The 18,630-nt window shown below is 46.3% G+C and overlaps 1 long non-coding RNA gene across 2 annotated transcripts; it reads right to left on the bottom strand.

The window, feature by feature from the left end:
* Positions 1-10,071: 10,071 nt before the first annotated feature.
* LOC105416560 (uncharacterized) lies at positions 10,072-13,963 on the bottom strand. 2 transcript variants are annotated; one of them, XR_003888834.1, is made up of 4 exons: positions 13,861-13,963; positions 13,757-13,777; positions 13,548-13,650; positions 10,072-10,380 (listed from the first exon to the last, which is right to left on the bottom strand). It is a non-coding gene; the product is annotated as an uncharacterized lncRNA (long non-coding RNA). The 2 variants fall into 2 exon arrangements; XR_003888833.1 differs by having other exon boundaries at positions 13,757-13,880.
* Between the last annotated feature and the right edge of the window lie 4,667 nt (positions 13,964-18,630).

Raw genomic sequence — 18,630 nt, 5'->3', positions numbered from 1 at the left:
TGCGTGAGAATAAGTGTAAATGAGAACAGTTTGGAGATCAGGAATTCAGTGCACGGTGGGGTTTAATTGGGTTTGGAGAGATGAGGATTGTTGAGGTAATCCCTTTTAATCAGGTGATCCACCAGCGTCCTTTATGTTATGATGTAATGTTTTCCATACGAAGCAGAAGCTTCTTATGGGTTTTTAGTTTATCTGAGGAGATGAAACTGGCTACAAGTGCTCCCGTCTGGTGGATGCAAACATTATTAATCGCCCCCCCCCCCCATCTTGCTAGCATGAGTCGTGTTTTAACAACCTTAATAAGTGGAATAAAAAGGTGTCAGATTGAGTTACCACGTTTCCACTGTTGTGCCGTAAAGTGCATCACAATACGGAGGAGAGAATGAATAAACGGCATGAAAGAGGAAGATTCTCCTCCTGTAATTAAAGGAAAGAATTTATGCATCTCAGGAGATTTTCACACTGCAGTTATTACTTTCTGAAGTGGGGAAAATAATCCCATCTGCTGGAAACGAACACAAAAATTCTAGTTTCCTGCAGCCGGAGATCAGGTCAGACGTGGACGTCGGCTGGACGGAGACGGTCCAGACACTGAAAGACAGAAATGTCCTGCTCATATTTTAAAATGTCACTTTAAACAGCAGGGATTTGCTAAGATTTCACCACTTGGTCTCATGTGATGTGAAGTCGGTTGCCATAGCAACGTTTGTCCTGTTATTCGGCTGACTTGTCTGGTGCGTGTTGTTGATCTCAATAACGTTCTGTTATTAGTAGTTGGAATATTACAGTTGAGAAAGTCGCCAAACAACCTTTAAAGGTGTTGCAATGTTTCTTTTTTGAGCAGAGCTGAAGCAGAAATCTAAGAGTGGCTGGAGAATATAACGTGTCAGCGTTTGGCAACTCTCTCATTGTAATTAAAAATTAAAATCGTCAAATTAAATTGGATCAGCAGATATTTCCTTCGCTACCTGAACGCATCTAAATGTTTTTAATCATTCAAAACAGACTGATAATTGTTTGTATGAATATTTGACTATAGAAGCTGAAGTCGTTTCATTTAAAACACATCAAGTCTGAAGGAAACGTCAGAAAAAGACTCAAGCCTGAAACGTGCCGCCATTCTTGATTTCAGTCTCAGTGGTCTGTTGCTAAAGCAGTGCTCAAGGGCAAGGATTTTTACCGACAACTGAAGCTGCACTTGTTTTTCCACTTCAAGCTCAGCAAACACTTGAAAAATCTAAATCAGTGCATCCTTTTGGAAGTTTTCCTCTTCCCATTTTTATCCCAGCTGAAAAGTAGTCTCACACACACACACACACACACACTTTATCTATTTATTTCCTAATTTCATTTGAAACTTGTCACCTCGGCTCAGCACAGGTTTTCACTGAGAATCATTTTCCCGTTTTCGGGTTAGTGGCGACGGCGTGAAACACGGCCCGCCGCGTCAGCCGTCCCGTTTTCCGTCCTCTTTCATGTCCGTGCGTGTTTTTTTAAGAAGGAAACTCTTATTCATGGGTGAAATAAAGAGTTTTGGCCCGTGAAGGCTTCAGAGACGACCTCCTCCAGCAGTACGTCTGCTGGAAACACGTTTATGAATATTTTATCCGTGAAAATAATGCATTCATTTAAATAAAACTGCCTGCAGATGTGGGAGATTTAGGATACCACCTTTTTTTTAAAAAATGGGCTCTAGATGCTCTCCACCCATGTAATAACGATGACGACAGTTACGTTTATTTTTCAGGGTGGAGGCAAAAATCGGCTTTAAATCACCCTGAATATATCGTGATTAAACATCCATTTTTCATTTTTTTTTTTTTTTTACCAATTCAGCTTTTTCTCCACCTTGTAAAGACGTAGAGCTTTGGAACAAAACCTCAGTAACGGTAGGTTAGCTGTGAGCGGCTAACATTAACCATCCATCCCAGCGGGGTCGCAGGGGGCGGAGCCTATCCCAGCAGTCTTGGGGCGAGAGCTGGGGCCCACCCTGGGCTCCTCTCCTCCGCTCTCACAGATCTTTGGGACTTCCCCGTAGACCCGAAGATGCTTCAGCTCTCATCCAAGAGGCTTCTCCAGTTCTGAGGAAGAGGCCACCAGAGCCCGCAATCACGTCCATATTCTTCAACACCAGCTCATCGCAGGACTCACACACAGAAACAAACAACCAGACACACCAAAGGTCACTGTCGGGTCACCAATAAGGGCTTTCCTTGACTTTCATGCTGTGAGGCAACAGTGCAGCTCTAATCTATGGACTCCACTCCTATAGAGCCAGTACATACGCAGGGTACCAACATGGGCCTCTCTCTTTCTGTCTGTTTCTCACAGACACACACACACACACACACACACACGGTTTTTGGACACTAAAGAATACAGTGCACTTACGGAATGCCTGCAGTAGACAGACAGAATTGGCTATTATGAGCCATTAGAGACAATTTGCAGTCATTATGAGCACTCCCCTGTGTAAATGGGTATCATTGTGTGAAACGCATCGGTACAAACTTGTCCAACTGTCAGGAATAAGTAGAGCGAAGGCGACAGGCGGAGAGCAGGGATGTATGGAGGGAGGAAATTGGGAGGAGGACAAAGAGAGATTCCAAACTGGCGGAGGGAGAGAAAGAGGCCAGGAGTGGTTAGAGTCGCATTCTTATTGACAATAGTCACCTGAGCCGGGTTATTGTTCTACTGATCAATCCGAGATAAGAACCTATCTCCGGTCGATCTCATACGCTCCCCGCCGCCACCCAAGGCCAAATAGGAAACCAGCGAGTTCAGGAAAGTGCACGTCTGAACTGCTGCGGGTTGTAATGGGAAACAAAGGTGCTGTTGATTCCTCTCAACAAAGACGCTGGAGAGGAGCGCAGAAAGTTCGCTTTGAGTCTTATTGTTTGATCATTTAAGGTCATGCCTGCGCACCAACGTGTGCTTCCACCATCAAGCCACGTGAGGAACTCGCTTTATTGTTCTCAACATAAAGATGTCTTTGGAACAACATGAGTTTACTCAAAAAGTTGCGTAAACACAGAATTATGTGAAGTTTGGATTGCCGTGACCTCCGTCTCAGCTACAGGGAAAAAAACAATGCAATTTTTTGTTTTCTTTTAAGCCACGTGAACATAACAGCATTCTCCTCTAAATGAGCTGGTTATTGTTAAAGATTCCTCCCACAAACACACCTCAAGTTCAAGATGGATTAGCATAAAGCAGCCAAAATTAAACGCTTCTCGTTTACAATTATTCAAGCTGTTTAGTGTTCGTGCGCCCTCATAATACGCTTTTTTTCAGTGACGCTGGGTCTGATTAGCATCGTCTGAGGCAGCACGACCCTCGAGGGTGTAGCTTCTGATGGGGGAGGAACTGTCTGCACACCTGGACATCTGTTGGATCACCTGTTGACCTGGTGAAACACGGCAGACGGCTGGTTTCCCCGGGCTGGGCGCATCGCCATCATCCTGGAGGCGTGTGCACAAAACGACAAACGACAGAGTTGCATCATCTCTTGATGATACAAGCGTGAGAAGCGAGACTGTCCCCGTCTCATCCGTCACAATTTGGCGCGAAATGAGAGCGCGGCGAATCGCCAGTCATGCAGGGAAGGTGATTGGCTGTACCTTGATCTCTGCGGGATCACAACGCTCCCCTCGCCATGACCGCCCTTGGTTTGGGCTCTGCAGCAGCCTCCCCGAGTGACTTTGGTTGTTTTGGTTCGATATTTTCTGCACTGTTGCAGCTGTAACGACCAGGTTTTTCTTGTAGCTGCTTCAGGGGCAGCGACCGACCAGAGTTCCGCCTTTCAATTGAGCGTTATTGACTAGTAATGTTATTTTCTCCAGTCAGAACTGTTTTGCCATAAACCATACTTAGTTTATCCCTCAGGTTAGGAGCTCATGCAGCACCTAATGTAGCACAGATGGAGGAGAAAAACATGAGCTTTCTTTGTTTACTGACTGTAATGCTATTAAGCTAATACTTTACTGTACCCACCCATACAGGGGTGGAGAGTGGCCTCATGGGTATCAGGAACTTCTCCTCCAGTCATTTAGATCCAGCCACATACCTGTTTCTGCTCATCTGCTGGAGACAGGCGCGTGGATGTGTCTCCAAGCTGCAGCTGCTCAGAGATCAATCCTGCCAGACAAAGAAAGACAAGCTGCTGTTCAAGTTTCTCACTTTTGTGCTTATTTGTCACTGAAATCTGCTTTAGTTCCTCTGGAACGTGTGCAGCTCGGATGTGTCCTCTGGCACCATGACTTGTTTTCCATCTTTACTGTAAACTGCGGCCAACTGTGAAGTCCTGAAGTGTTCGCTTAGAAACACAAATCTATTTGGAATGCAGGCTAAAATTAAGAAGAAAAAAAAAAGCAATCTGTGGCTGCAGAACTCCAAAGTGATCACCGTTCCCTGCTTTTATTTGTTCACATAGAGATATTTGGAGTAGCCTCAGACATTAGTGAAGCTGGGCCTTGAAACTGCATTCACTTTTCCAGCTTCACAAGTCGTTTTTTCACCAAAATGCATCATGATTGAACATTTTTCTTTTCTTGCTTTTTAAGACAATTGTAGCTGCATCAGTCACTGGTTCATGAGGAAACATATTAATATTTATTTATATTCAGCGATTCTATGATCAATAAGTCGAGAAGGGAATGATCTCCCCGGTCCCGGTGCATTATTGGATGCGGTTGGAAATAAACCTGCCGCACATGTGAGGCTCCTTCAGCCAATTAAGTGCAATCTATGGAAGGATCCTTGCATCTGTGCAAAAAAGGATGTGGCAGTGTGTAATTATCCCTGCACACGGAGCAGCTTCACCGCTGACCAGGTTTCTATTTCCACCAGCCAGGAAGACCTTCCTCCTCCTCCACCTTCTTTGTTGAATGTTTGGTGAGCTCCACTGCTGTGACTTGTTCAGTTGTGAATATATTAATAGCATTCTCTTAAAAATGTCCCAGCAATAAAAAAAAAGATAAAAAAATAAATCAACTTTTGCTGTGCAAACTTGTTTCTCATCCTCGTCCCCGCAGGCGCAGATTTTCTGTGGTCTGACCTCAAAACTTTTCCTCGGATCCACGCACGCCCCCGCAGTTTCAGGGCTCAGCTCACTGGTCGACACCACATCTGGCATTCTATTAGTTGAGTAGCTTTTCATGATGCTGTTGCACAATAAAACCCCGGGAGGAGAGGAGAAGAGCTGCGAGCAGCTGCTTCAGAAGTGAGCAGGAGCGGCCCAGGCGCAAGGAGAAGGCAGGAGGTTGGAGAGCTGAAAGGCTCTCGGCCTGAAATCTTTGCTCTTCAACAAAAATACCATAAGCATAGCAATATGAACCACACCTGTGATGGGCTGCGGCCACTTTTGCTGCCCTTGCCGGTTTTTCCTCAGATAAATCAATAAACGCTATTCAGTGAAGTGATGAGACACTGATGTTGCCATGGTGAAAGGAGGATAAAAAGTCTTCATTGAGGCAAAGCAGCTGATTTACATTAACATCTAGAAATGTCACAGTACAGCTCAACTCAACAATGCTAATCAACATAGCAGCAATTAGCATCCTGCAAGTTGGTGGTCGAGAGATTTTTTTCTTTAATCGTGTTTGTGTGTTAGTAAAGTTGGGGGGGGAGGAAGTCGGCCATGTGAAGCGAGAAGTTTCTAAGTGTGACGCTAAATTTGTTTAGCGGAGGTGACGGGTTATTCGGCTGTATCTGAATCCCGTGTGGACAGACGCAAACAGTAGACAGCTCCTTATCTGCAATTGTCACAGTCACTTTTATCGTCCCTTCAGGAACAAGTTAATTCACAGCATTCCTGAGAGTTTTGTCTTCCCTTGTGCTCTTCATCGTGTGCTTTGCTTCTCCCAAACACTAGCTTAGCATTGTTGTTGTCCCAGACGAAATCGTCCTGCTTGCATTCCTGCTTCTTGTCTCTCTGTGACCCTAAAGCCTGCTTACCAGGACGTCAACGGTTGGATTCATGTAGAATGATGTACAAACTTTTGTCTTTCAGACTTTCGCACGTGTCGTGTGCGGCCAAATCCGTCACCAGGCTGCCTGGAGGAAGGAGACAGCAAAGTCGAGCGATTGAAACTCTCCTCCATCCCACTCTGTCCACGGAGAGCAGCACCTGGGACCAGCATAACAAAGCGGAATACGGAGATTCACTATGCAGCAAATATCACCACACTGTATCTGAAAATGGGATCAAATTGGATCTAAATCTGTGTCCGTCAGCTTAACCTTGAAGCTCCTCACAGAAAATATAGTTTTCCTGCTACTGCAGCAGTGAACTGGGGCCTCTGTAGTCAGACTGGCTCTGAGAGTGATGCGTCAGTCTCAACCTGTGAGACATTTCTATTAAATATAAAGAAGATATGAGCATTTCACATTTAGTTTGACCAAACTATAATTCAAATAATTAAAGCCTATTATATAAGCAATAACCTCTTGCTATTATTAGAGCACATTCTTTAAAAGTTGACTTTACAATTATTGATTCTTCATCAGAGGTCTCAGATAATCCTGGAAGCACATTAAAGGAAATAATGACTGTATTCAGCCTGAGTGACAGCGGTTGATGCTCCTGTTGATGGTGCCCCATCAGAGGAGGGATGAGCTTTGCTATTATCCTTCACAGATTTGGACCTTCAGGTTCGTAGGGACGCAGTATTCCTCCCAAATCAACCCTGTCCGACCCCATCACTGGAGGAGATTCGGACTTTGATTGGTTGCTCAGTTTTAGGCTTGATTTAATGCTTAAAAATCTTCACTTGCCAGCAAATTATAGGCTGAATGATTTCTCTCAGATGACCTTCAAGAAACTTGGGATGCCCCCAGAAGAGCGGGACCATGGGCTGGGAGGGGGGGTCTCTGCTCGGGCGACTTCCCCTACGAACCGACTCTGGAGAAGCAGCAGGAGGCAGATGGATGGATGGACGGACGGACGGACAACCAGTAAAATAGAGACGTTGTTCTTTTCTAATCTGGTCATCGACTATAAAACATGCGCTGTGTCTCTATGTTCTGATCCAGTATCGCTGGAGGTCCCTCCTTCAGTGATAGCTCACCCCCCCGCCGCAGGTATCTGCCTGCTGCATTAGGCTCATTACCAGATGTAGATGAGCAGACACAAACCTGTTGACTGGGTGTCGCACCACTCCGTAATAAGCTAATAGATCTGCTTTGACGGCCATGTTAGTGTTTGTTTGTGTTGTTGACACAGCACTGGCTCCCAGCGCACTCGCCACTTCACACTGAAACTGATGGCGGCCTGTCAGCAGCGCTAACGTCAGATCCGCTCCTTCTCTTCCTGCACATTTCCCTCTCCCCCTCTCGCCGAGCTGTCAGAGCCGCTTACGTCTCTTTTCTCTGACCGCGCCGGCACTTGTTATTCACTCCCTCTTCGGCCTCCTCGTCATACCCATTCAGGCGGCCTGCTCTTCATCAGCACCGCGATCAATAAAGCCGCTCGGTCTTGACAAATGAATTTGTTGGTAAACGCAGCGCAGCCTTGAGGCTCGCCGATAATGAGCACATTACCGTTCCAGCGCTCGCTCCTTCGGACTGAGAGGCTTCAGCCGGGATTCCTCAGGGAACAGAGATGATCCAAAAAATAAATATTTGGGCCTCAAAGACTCGCTCATTAAAAATTGATGTTGCCTCCGGCTCATGAGTCAGAAGGTTGTAGTGTCCATGTGTAAATCTATTAATTAGACTGCTGGATAAAATATGGATTTTATGAACATTAACGTGAATAGCAGAAATGTCCATGAGGCCAGAGGTAATTGGACATGAGATGGTCCTCACAGGAAAGCATCATATCTGGGCTGAATGGGGCTGGGGGAGACGTTCTGTTGGGACGTGAGTAACACACCGAGGAGCCCAAGGAAACCTGAGCTGTGAGCAAGAGAAGTGAAAAGCTTTGAGGAATATCTCCAACCCAAGTGGAGCAGTTGTGTAAATATTCTCAGTTGCAGTCCAAAACACCCTTTGGTGTCATTAACGGGCCGCTTTTTGACTAAAGTTGATGTTATTCTTCTTTGTCTGAAAGTTCCTCAGCGCCTTTAAATTTTGCAGTAATATGTTTGACGTTCACTTCAAGATCAGGGGGGGGGGGGGGGCAACGTCATATCTGCAGCTTCAGCTGTGAAAACGTGTCAACAAACCGTCTTTGTTCTGCCGTTGCCTCAGCTGGTTGCCAACGTGGGCACCCAGATTGGCACCTTTGATTTCATTTTCAGCCTCTTTTCCTCCAGAAAATTCAGAATCACGTAATAATAAAACAGAAAGTGGGCTATTTTTTGTTTGTTCGTGGAGGTTTTTTTTTGGTTTTTACAGTAGATTAGGACCTGAGCCAGAACCCACCCGACCACCCGGTGGTGCAGCTAATGACTTTGTTGCTGGACTTTACTGCCACAGCACTAAAAGTCTGAGACTGAACTCTTCTCCAGATCCTCCACATCTGTGTTTATTCCCATAAATGCTCACAAACACTGAGCGGAGGGGTGACGATGAATTATGAGGCCAGAAATCCAAATGTCACCTTGTGTCACCTTTTATGTCGGCAGCAGCGCAGCAGAGTATTAAGACTAATCAGCGGAGGCAGATACAAAACAAGGGCCTTGGAAATAAAGGCTGGGAGCAGGGAACAGGGAACGACCTTCCTCCACGGCAGAGGTCAGCCAGCATGGCCCAGCCGTGAGGCTTGTCGGTGCAACACAAGCGCCAATCATCTGGAAGCGCTCGGTCAAAGATAAGTGCACATGCTTTGGATTGTGATTCCTTCTGCAGCTTAATACTGCCTGATCAGGACTGAAAAGACTGATATAGAAAACGTTTGAATTGATTAGAACCCTGAGGAAAATCACAGAGGAACCCGGACTGATAATTATGGAGCCTCCGAGCGAAGAGAGAATTCATTTCAGTGGTGACAGAGACGATGCCGTCTACGACTCTCTGTTCAGGAGGGCAGATGAGCATATCTGGATCAAAGGTGCACGTCTGTGGTTGATGACAGTGCTGAAGAAAACCACTGGTGAGATGACGACTGAACCCTTAAGTCTCCTTTGATCATTAGCATTAATATCAGTCACACAAAATGAGTTGACCTTTAACCTCAAAAACTGAATCCCTGAATCTAAGCAGACAAATGCGCAAAAATATGATTGCTTGGAGAACACATTGCTTTAAACAAATGCCAGGAGATCACTTGACCTTTGACCTTAATCAGTGTCAGCGGGTTGTCCTTGAAACAGCGTTGATGGCAAAGCAAATTTTACAGAGAAATCCTGAGATCTGCTGGTGAGTAACCAGGAACCAGATAGTCAAAATTACTGGGCCACAACTGCTCTGCACAGGGAGGTGGTGGTGTAGTGGTTAGTGCGGGTGCCTCCCACTTAGTAGGTCACTGGTTCCCCACATCATCTGGAAGTGTGCCAACTTTTAGGAAAACCCAACCTTTCAATGGTTATAAAAAGACTAGAAATTAAGGATTAACACGGGTATGTTGCTGAACAGAATAATGGCAACTCTGATTTCCACCTCAACAAGTGTAATTGAGACACTTGTAATCAAGTGTTTTGTGGATATTGATGACATTGCTTATGTGTTGCTTCATGAGGACTAATGTTGTCGGCTGTCGATGGTCATATTTGCTGTAGATGGTCATATTTGCTGTAGGTTATGTTTAATGTGATGATCAGCACGTCAATGCTGAAATAGGTATATATGCAATATGTAATTGGATTTATCCTGATCAAAAATGTTTAATGTAGACTAATAATAAATGTGCCCCAAAACATCTGGTTCAGAGGCATTAGTAGCTGAGCTCATCAGTCCAGTCCAAATCCTCGCCACGTTTTCTGTTCTCCCGGGTGGAAATTTCACCCGGTCAGACAGAAATCCTGGAACTGGAGTACGGACCTGGAAAGATTTGCCATCCTGCTCTGAAAATATAAATCCACACACAGATGGAGATGTTTGCATCTTCAGAAGAACGACACAAACGTGGGTTTAGACAAAAACCCAGAATATAGAGAGAGTCAGAGTCATTTACTTATATAAGTTCTTATATATTTTATTTCGATTGTGAATTACATGTTTAATACTTTGTGTCAGTGCGACATTTCTATACTTTACACAAACAACAGGAAGGACAGAAGAATTCCATCCATTTATATTTATAATCTTTATTATATTTATAATACATCATTGTGTGAAGACGCAGCTTGCTAGTTTTGTTTAAGCCTGTTAAGTTGCAGGACCAGACAGCGGCGGTGACTTTCAATCCTGGACGTCAACGCCTGTGCAATCATCTACAGGCACGCCCACTCTCTGACCTGTCCACCACCAAGAGAAACAGTCCCGATTTCCAGCATCTGCCTGTTATATGAGAAAAGGATGAGATCAGCAGGACCAGAGTGTAGGCTGTGAATACATAAACACGTAGAGATGCACAAAATAATGTATGTGGCTAATTTAGCAGCGCTGCCCTTGCGCCTCTTATCGCTGTGAAGTGGAAAATGAGGTCAAGGGAGACACATCCACAGAGGAACGAGTGGGAACGCTGAAAAGGATGAGCTGTTCGAAAATGGTGGTGGGGATCGGGGCGGCTGAACCGCACACATGGAATTTCGAAAGGTGCCTAAAAGGGTGATGGAGAGAGGAAAGAAGAAAGGGGAGGAGGTCAGCATTAGTCATTCTGTCTGTACTCACAGGACGGAAATTCTGTGGCCTTTAGCCTCCTTTAGATTAGCCCCTCAGACCTGTCAATCAAACTGCTCAGCTCCGTTTCAAAGTGAAAAAGTCAGAAATAAATGACACCTGCAGGGGCAATCCTCACAAACAATCCACTAAAAGTAACATTTGCTATTATATCTGGTTAGATGTAGATGCTACACCCAGGGGTGCCTTAAAAGTTAGCAGTTTAAAGTGCAGTAACGCACACGTGCTTTCCAGTTGTGAAGTCTCCTTCCATTATATTGCGCTGTCATGCTTCTCCACCATTTGACCTGGTGTGTCTGGTCATTTACAGGCCAGGGAACCGAAGCGGAAATGCTTTTCCTTGTCCGCCTGTTCCTGTGCTTGTGTTGTAACGATGTGAGTGAAAGGCACGCAACAGTTGAGGCCGTTTTTTGTGTTGAGCGAATTTAGAACCGGGGTCGGTCCCTCATTTATTCCCCGTCTTGTACCGCTCGCCGACCCCGTCCTCTGCCATCTCACCCAACCTCCATCCCTAATTCTCTTTATCTCTTCTCTCCGCCGGCCACGCTGACTAAACAGAAACCAGTTGAGGTGTGTGTGTGTGGGGGGGGGGGACGTGTCAGCTCAGATCCGTTCGTGTCACATCAGCCTCAGATATTATCCCCGAATGGGGCGGAACAGCAGCTATCTCTGTTAGCATTCAGCCGATGATCCCCAAGCCTAGAGAGTTCCAGCTTTGAATGACTAAGATGACAATGTGTGTGTGTGTGTGTGTGTGTGTGTGTGTGTGTGTGTGTGTGTGTCTGGGTGTGTGGGTGGGTGTGTGTGTGTGTGTGTGTGTGTGTGTGTCTGGGTGGGTGGGGGGTGTGTGTGTGTGTGTGTGAAGGGATGCATTGTGATGGATGCTGGCAGGCGTAGCTGCCCACACACATTTAGTACTTCTATCCTTTTGGGGACTCATCGGTGTAATGACTTCCCTCACCCCAACCATCGGGTCTAATTCCCTAACCCTCACCTGACCTTAAGCCTAAAAGCAAGTTTTAACCCTCAAAAAGATCGCTGACGTCGTGAGAAGCCGACAGAATAACATCACTGTGCAGACTAATTTTGGTCCGCGTTTTATAGCATTATTATATAGCATTATATAGCATGTACAAGATCTCACACCATTCATTTTCACGTCATCTATACACAGTTTTTGCAATGGCGTGACAACAAGCGACATCACTTCTTACAGCGTGCGCAGCCACATATCGCACACTGCGGACCAGATCTCAGATCTGGAAAATAATGAATTTGTTGCGTAATCTGCGCCCTCTCACGTGTCCCTGCTGCCTCAGGACAACAGGACAACCAGGCACACTGCGGAAACAAAGAGGAATGAAGCCTCTCATGTGAATGCAAGTGGATTTGGTGTCCTGAGTGCACAGGAAATCAAATCTCTTGACACCGGATAGCAAGACAGCGTTTATAACCTGGGAGAGGGCCTGGACACCTGATCCTGGGGGGGATATAGACAGCCTGTCAACTGGATCATGCTACACGCTGCACAATCGTCCATCTGAATGAACGTTTCCATTTAAAACTGCTCGTTAGCCCAGCTTTTTAAAGTGCGTCTCCGTCCGAACTCGCTCAATTGATTTGGCTCCGAGACCACGTAAACCCGGTGACTGGCGGACATAAATAGCTGCCTTTTAGCTCTTATGTCACTCTCAGCCGGCAGCGGGGCTCTGATAGCGAGTGTCAGGGCTTTATGTTTTATTCACAGCTTGGTCACCTTGAACGAGACAGTTGAAAACAAACATGCTGGGGAGCCGCAGAAGAGAGTGAGAACAGTTGTCAATAACCACAGGCTGCACATGAAGCAGCTCTACCAGCTTCCATCTGAATGTAAATGTGAGCGGCTTTAAGAGATAGGGCTCCTGTCCTTGTAACCCTGTGAGTGTGTGTGTGTGTGTGTGTGTGTGTGTGTGTGTGTGTGTGTGTGTGTGTGTGTGAGTGAGCGTGTGTGTGCGCGCCTCCCCGGTGGTCCTAATGAGGTGGGAGGGTTTTTCCAAATGCTCCTCTACAACCAAATTTGTTTTTAGGTGCTTCACAGAAACCCAGAGTGAAAGGGCAGCACCAGGAAAAACTGCTTTTTAATAGGAAGAAACCTGGAGCGGGACCAGGCTGACACGGGGAGACTCTCCTGCTGATGGACAGCTGGGAACAAGAAGAGGGGAAAACAGGTACAGACGCACTGTCGATTGATAGATAAAGAGTGTGTGTCTGTGTGTGTGTGTGTGTGTGTGTGTCAGAGAGAGTGAGAGTGGCTGAGTTATGTCTCTCCATCTGTCCTGATGCGTCTCTAATGACCCGACAAGGACTCCGTGTCACAGCCTGATGAGCACCTCTCCAGACTTATAAACAGTCCTCACAGACTGTACAAACAGCTACAACTGCTCTGCCTGTTTTCTAGTTTTCCTCCAGCCAATTCCCACATTATTCCCGTCGGCACCTGGACCGGCGAGGCCGTGCGAGATGGAACGATCACCTATTGACTTTAAATGAATGCGCCTGGGAGCCACAGAGCTGACACACAACCATGAATCCAGAGGCGAGACGGAGAAAGGAAATGAAAAGAGGACAGGGGACAGAGACAGATCTGATTGTGTTGGTCTTCCTTGCTTGGCTGCCGCTGTCTCCGCTTGTCTCTTCATTTCCATTTTGATAACAAGCTAATTTATTTACGTCCCACAGAACAGAGGCAGACAAGTGTTGGAAGAAAAAAGAATAAGGCCAAAGAACACGCACACACACACACACACACACACACACACCTGTGAGTACACTCGCTCACTTCTCACCTCCTGCGCCATCTTCTGATTAAACCAGCAGCGTTTTTAGCTACTTGCGAGGACCGCAGCTCATCCCGATGTCGTCTCTCGTCCTCTTGTTCTCTCTCAGTCTCTGTAGTGGCAGATTTAGGAGACATTTAAATGTCAACCAGGCTGTGGTGCAGGACCCAGGTCCCAATTTTTGCGGAATGCCACTGTTGAGGAAACACTTTACTTACGTCTCACGCGTCGTTCGTTTTCTCAGGAAGAAATAGACAAACAATCAGTTTTGAATCAATGAAATGTGTGTTTTTATTTACAACAGAATACTGGAGTGACTTACAGAAGCTCCCGGGGTCGTGCCACAGGTCCCTGAGCTCCGTTCATGAGGAAGAGCCCCGAGCATCACGCACCCATCATGCTCCAACACTTTCACTTTCGTTTTTGCTGCCAACACCCTTTTAAGCAATATGATAAACAAAGTAGACAGATGTTGATGGCAACTGTCCCAAAAGCACGGATACATGATACTGAAACTGACTGATTCAACATCCCACCACCATAAAGGCCCGTTACGGCACACGTGATGTCAGTGGGGTCAGCACACGTGCGCTTGAACTCACCGTGTTGCATCTTTCTGGTTGGCTACCTTCCGCCGTGTCCCGCCCACATCTGGCATCCGGACGCTCCGACAAATCCAGGAGGCAGAAACACAGTAGACAGAGTTCAAATGGATTCACTCGGCATTTGACAGATACTGGAAATGGATTTTACCGCCTGTCAAAACAAACAATGCTTTTCCGCTTGAGGTTCACTGAGGGACAGCCGGGGGGGATTGAGATGGATGGTGGATAGAGCTGAGCTGCCTCGCCATCGACTCCAGCCCCCCCTCCCCTCTCTTAATGCCTATGGATCACGTATGGGCCAACACACGCACACCAACATGCAAGCACGCATGCACAGACCCAGAAATGCACTCAGCTGTGTAAGGCGCTCCTCTGTCCCGCGGCAGCTTTGACTCACGCCGTTGCACGTGCTCACCGCCACGTCAAGTAATCAATTACAGGTAAACCGTAGACCAGGGTCATGTGACCTGCAGCCAACATGGCCGGGAAAAGAACCACTGTGGGTTCATTCACAGTATCAAGCAGGTGAAGGTTTTACTGTGTTGTGGCGCGGCTCTCCTGACCACCAGCAGGGGGCGCCCCAGCTCTTTCATTTACAAGACCACAACACAGGACTCTTCTACTTATTTATTATTACTTGTTTAAATTATTAGTGTTAGACAGCACATTCTGTTTGTGTTTGGCTTGTTGACCGGGCACATAATCTACGTGCAGACTGTTAAATTCTCCCGGTGGTGCTCAGTAACAATCCTTCACTTTCCTTCGGGGGGGGCGGCGTTCAGCTTCATTATAGATTCTGTTTTGTTGCTCTGGTTTTTTCGCCTAAAATAACTAAAACGGGCAAACTGGAAGAAGAACGGGCGATATTAGCGCTGTGATCATTGTGCACGTCTGTAATGGAGGAAGACAATGGATCCTTCAGATCACTGTGGCAGAGACATGTGGACTCAAGAAGTTATATAAATATGTAAATCGTTTGCAAATCAAAGCATTGCAGTGGCTGGAGCGCTTTTGCTTTGCTTTCAGATGTTTTCCTGTTTGAGAATTGAGGTTTTTGTTAAGTACCTGCACTCACTATTAAATCCTGCTAGTTAAAAAATGGGAGGTCGTTAACTTGTGTATTTAAAGTGCTGATTCAAAATGGGCAGGTAGTATTTATTTAGAATATTTGCCTTAAGTTCTAAAGAGCTTTTCCATGTTGGCCACGCCCACTTAAAAGTTCTGACCAATCACAGAGTAGTTCAGGGCCACCAGACGATCAGGCTGAGAACTCCAGTACCGTCAGGGGTCAAGGGTCAATGACAGATGACCTCTGTATCAGAGGAGCAGCCACTTCCCCACCTGTGTTACAGGGTCCCCCACCTGTCCAACTGTCTCCGCCCACTTCCTGCTGTGTCCAAACGATTGTGCGTCCTCAGATTGGACTTTCTGAACTTTCACCATGTTTCTCAACTGGTCTGGTCCCATTATGAGGGTGGTTTTTCATCAGAATGTGGAAGAAGAACTGTAACTGTTTAATCAGGAGCAGGAGGAACCCCAACAAGTTGAACTGGTAATCAGGGTGAACGGAGAGACGTCTGGCTGGGACCGTTCCAGCGGACCAGCTTGTCTCTAGACTGCAGCCTCTGTTTTTCAAAGAGGAAGTAGCAATGGATCAGCTATTTATTTAACGACGAGGCAATTTAAGCAATTCTGAAACCCTTATTGCATTCTCTTTTCCTATGTCCTAACTGTCACAGCATGACGTGCGCAACTGCTCGGAGGTGAACCTGAATGCCCTCTTTCTATTTATTATCATGCTAACAATGCTGCAGAGAGCCGATGATTCATGGAGGTCCCTGGGGGGGGGGGGGGGGGCACGATCTGAAAAAATGCTGTGATGCTAACCGCTACCCTGCTGTTGGCTAAGTTGCTGTATATGCCGTTACAAGTATATGAAGAATGAATTATAGAATGTCTTATTTCCCATCAGCCTCACGTACGTGATGCATTCACTGACACCAACATCTTGTAAGAGCTCTAAACTGAAATGCTAAAAGGAACATGTAGCCATGATGTTCTTGATATAAACCACAGAAGGTCATCAGCATCTTACAGTTCTTTACATAACTGTCGTACGATGTGGGTGTGTGTGTCTGTGTGTGTGTGTGTGTGCGCGCAAGGGTATTTTAACATCATTATTTCAATTATTTGTGTGTTGTGTGTTACAGAATCGGATGTGACAGCTTATGAATAATTCCCGTCCGGTTCAGGAAGCGTGTTGCGCTACCCTTTACGCTGTTTATCGATGCACGCACACACACACACACACACACTCACACACTCAGGCGTGCACAAGGCTCTATTGAAATGATAATGCTACAGATAATTAAGAGTGATAGTGAAGTATAAAATGGATGAGATAGTCCCAGTTTGGGGTCTAATTAAAATCGTCCTAGACTGTTTTGTGGAGAACACATGAACGCTCCAATGAAAATTACATTTATCTCCCGGACTCTTTACTTTATACATTTAAAAATATAATGAATAATGCAGGTTTTAGAGGAAAAGGAGGGACTCCATACATAGCGAGCCAATGCAGGTCGTTCAGTAAGATTAAACTCCAACTTTGTTTGTGGTTTGTCTTTGGTTTTTTCTGTTTTTCTTTTATCTTCACCTCAAAGATTCCATCCTTCAGGTTTCAGTCTCGGCTGACTCGGCGACACCTGCAGCTACAGTCGTCAACAGCTAATCGTCAATAATACGGTGACAGAAGGCGGCTGTTGCGCGTTATGGAGTTTTCCTCCCCTCGCCATCTGATTTTATCAAGCTCCCCTCGCACAACTGCAGGGCGCATCGACAATAATAATAAAATAAAGATGGCTTCTTGGCTGAGCAGCTGAAGCTGTGTAGCCCATCGCCCGCAGCTCTTCATCTAACATCCCTATGATCTGCTGTCAGAAACACACAGCTGAGCAGTATCATTGTCTTGGTGTGTAGCCGATAGCGGTCAACCTCTGTCTCACCCACAAAATCAATGCATTTCTTCTGACTAGCTGATGATAAAACCTGCCAAGTCAAGTTTCTTCACTTAAATTTCCCTTCAGGTAGCTGAAACTCGTTAAATATTAAATGAAAGTGTTTTAACGCCAACTGTTACAGCTCACTTTTACTGGTGTGTTTGAACCAACCGGCATTGGCATCATTAGCGAGCGCGTCATCGTGTATCTGCACATCTAGCACGCAATGATTCTGTACATTTTAAGACATTGGGGAAAGTTTTTCTTTTAAAAAGTTGCAAACCGCGACTGTTGCACCACCTGGTGGTTGGCTGGAGCTCAGCCTTTGACCTTTTCGACCTCAGCAATCCACCAATGAGGAGTGAGCTTAAACAGCCAAGAAAGTCCAGGTGTGGGGGAAGCAACCAGGTCCAGCTAGCACTAGCTGCTAAAGCGATACAGCAGCAGCTCCTCAGAAAGTGGCTGTCAAGCACAGCCAAGACTCCCCGACTGCAAACTGGTTTGCAAAGTTACCTGAAGGTCTGTGGAACTTCAGGAGCAGCACATATATTATGCTGACTATCTGGCTGCAGATACACACAGCGATAGCGAGTATCAGTCACTGTGAGCAGTCAGAGCAGTGCAGGGAGGCCGAGGCGCCACGTCCCTGCCACTCGCCATCAACATCACCTCCTTACACTCGTCCACTCACATTCATGTCAAGGAGAGCTGGAGACAGGAGGACGAGGGAGAGGACAGCGCGTGCTTCTTATGCTCTCCTGTCTCCTCACTTCTCTGACCTTTCCTCCACAGGTCTTCCCAGAGATCCGGATCCAGTGTCCAACAGGACAGCTCGGATTTAGGTGACCGGGACACATTCAAGCTTAAACTGGAACGGCGACTGGAACTATATCAACTACTTTTCTGTACTGATCTGAGGATCGAGTACATAATTTGAGTATTTTGAGTTCTTGTTGGTTTTGAAAGTGCAGCTGCTCACCAACAGTGATACTCTCCGTGACCCCTCCACGGCCCCTCGGAGATTGTTAAATCAAACCAGCTCATAGATCTTATGGCAGCGCCCGCGCCTTTTTAGTCTAAGGATAAGCACATTTCTGAGTGTGGATAAAATCTGCTCACTCCGGGATGGGGGGGGGGGGGGGGGGCTCACCTTCTTAAAAACGCAGTCTGCCACATCTGTGAGCTCCGCGGCTGTGAAACTAAATTTACATGCGCGCTCCCACTGCGCCTGAAGTGACACTTGACTCCCGCAAAGAGACAGGAGGAGAGACAGGTAAAGCAGAGCGAGCAGACAAAGAGACGTCTTCAAGTTTCTGCTGCCTTTGACAGCTGTTATTCTAGCTGAAGACGGGGAGCATGTCGTAAAAGCCTTTCTGACAGAATTAGATGGCGCTGAAGCGGAGCTTCGACAGTGATCGACTCTGATCCTGGAACCCAGACGACGTCTCGCAGAGGCGCAACTAAATTACATTTAATGAAGCATGCGTT

Source organism: Takifugu rubripes, chromosome 6 (assembly GCF_901000725.2).
Source record: "Takifugu rubripes chromosome 6, fTakRub1.2, whole genome shotgun sequence".
In the NCBI taxonomy this organism is placed as follows: domain Eukaryota; kingdom Metazoa; phylum Chordata; class Actinopteri; order Tetraodontiformes; family Tetraodontidae; genus Takifugu; species Takifugu rubripes.
Note: the sequence above shows the minus strand (reverse complement) of the source record. Positions and strands in the feature narration are given on the sequence as shown.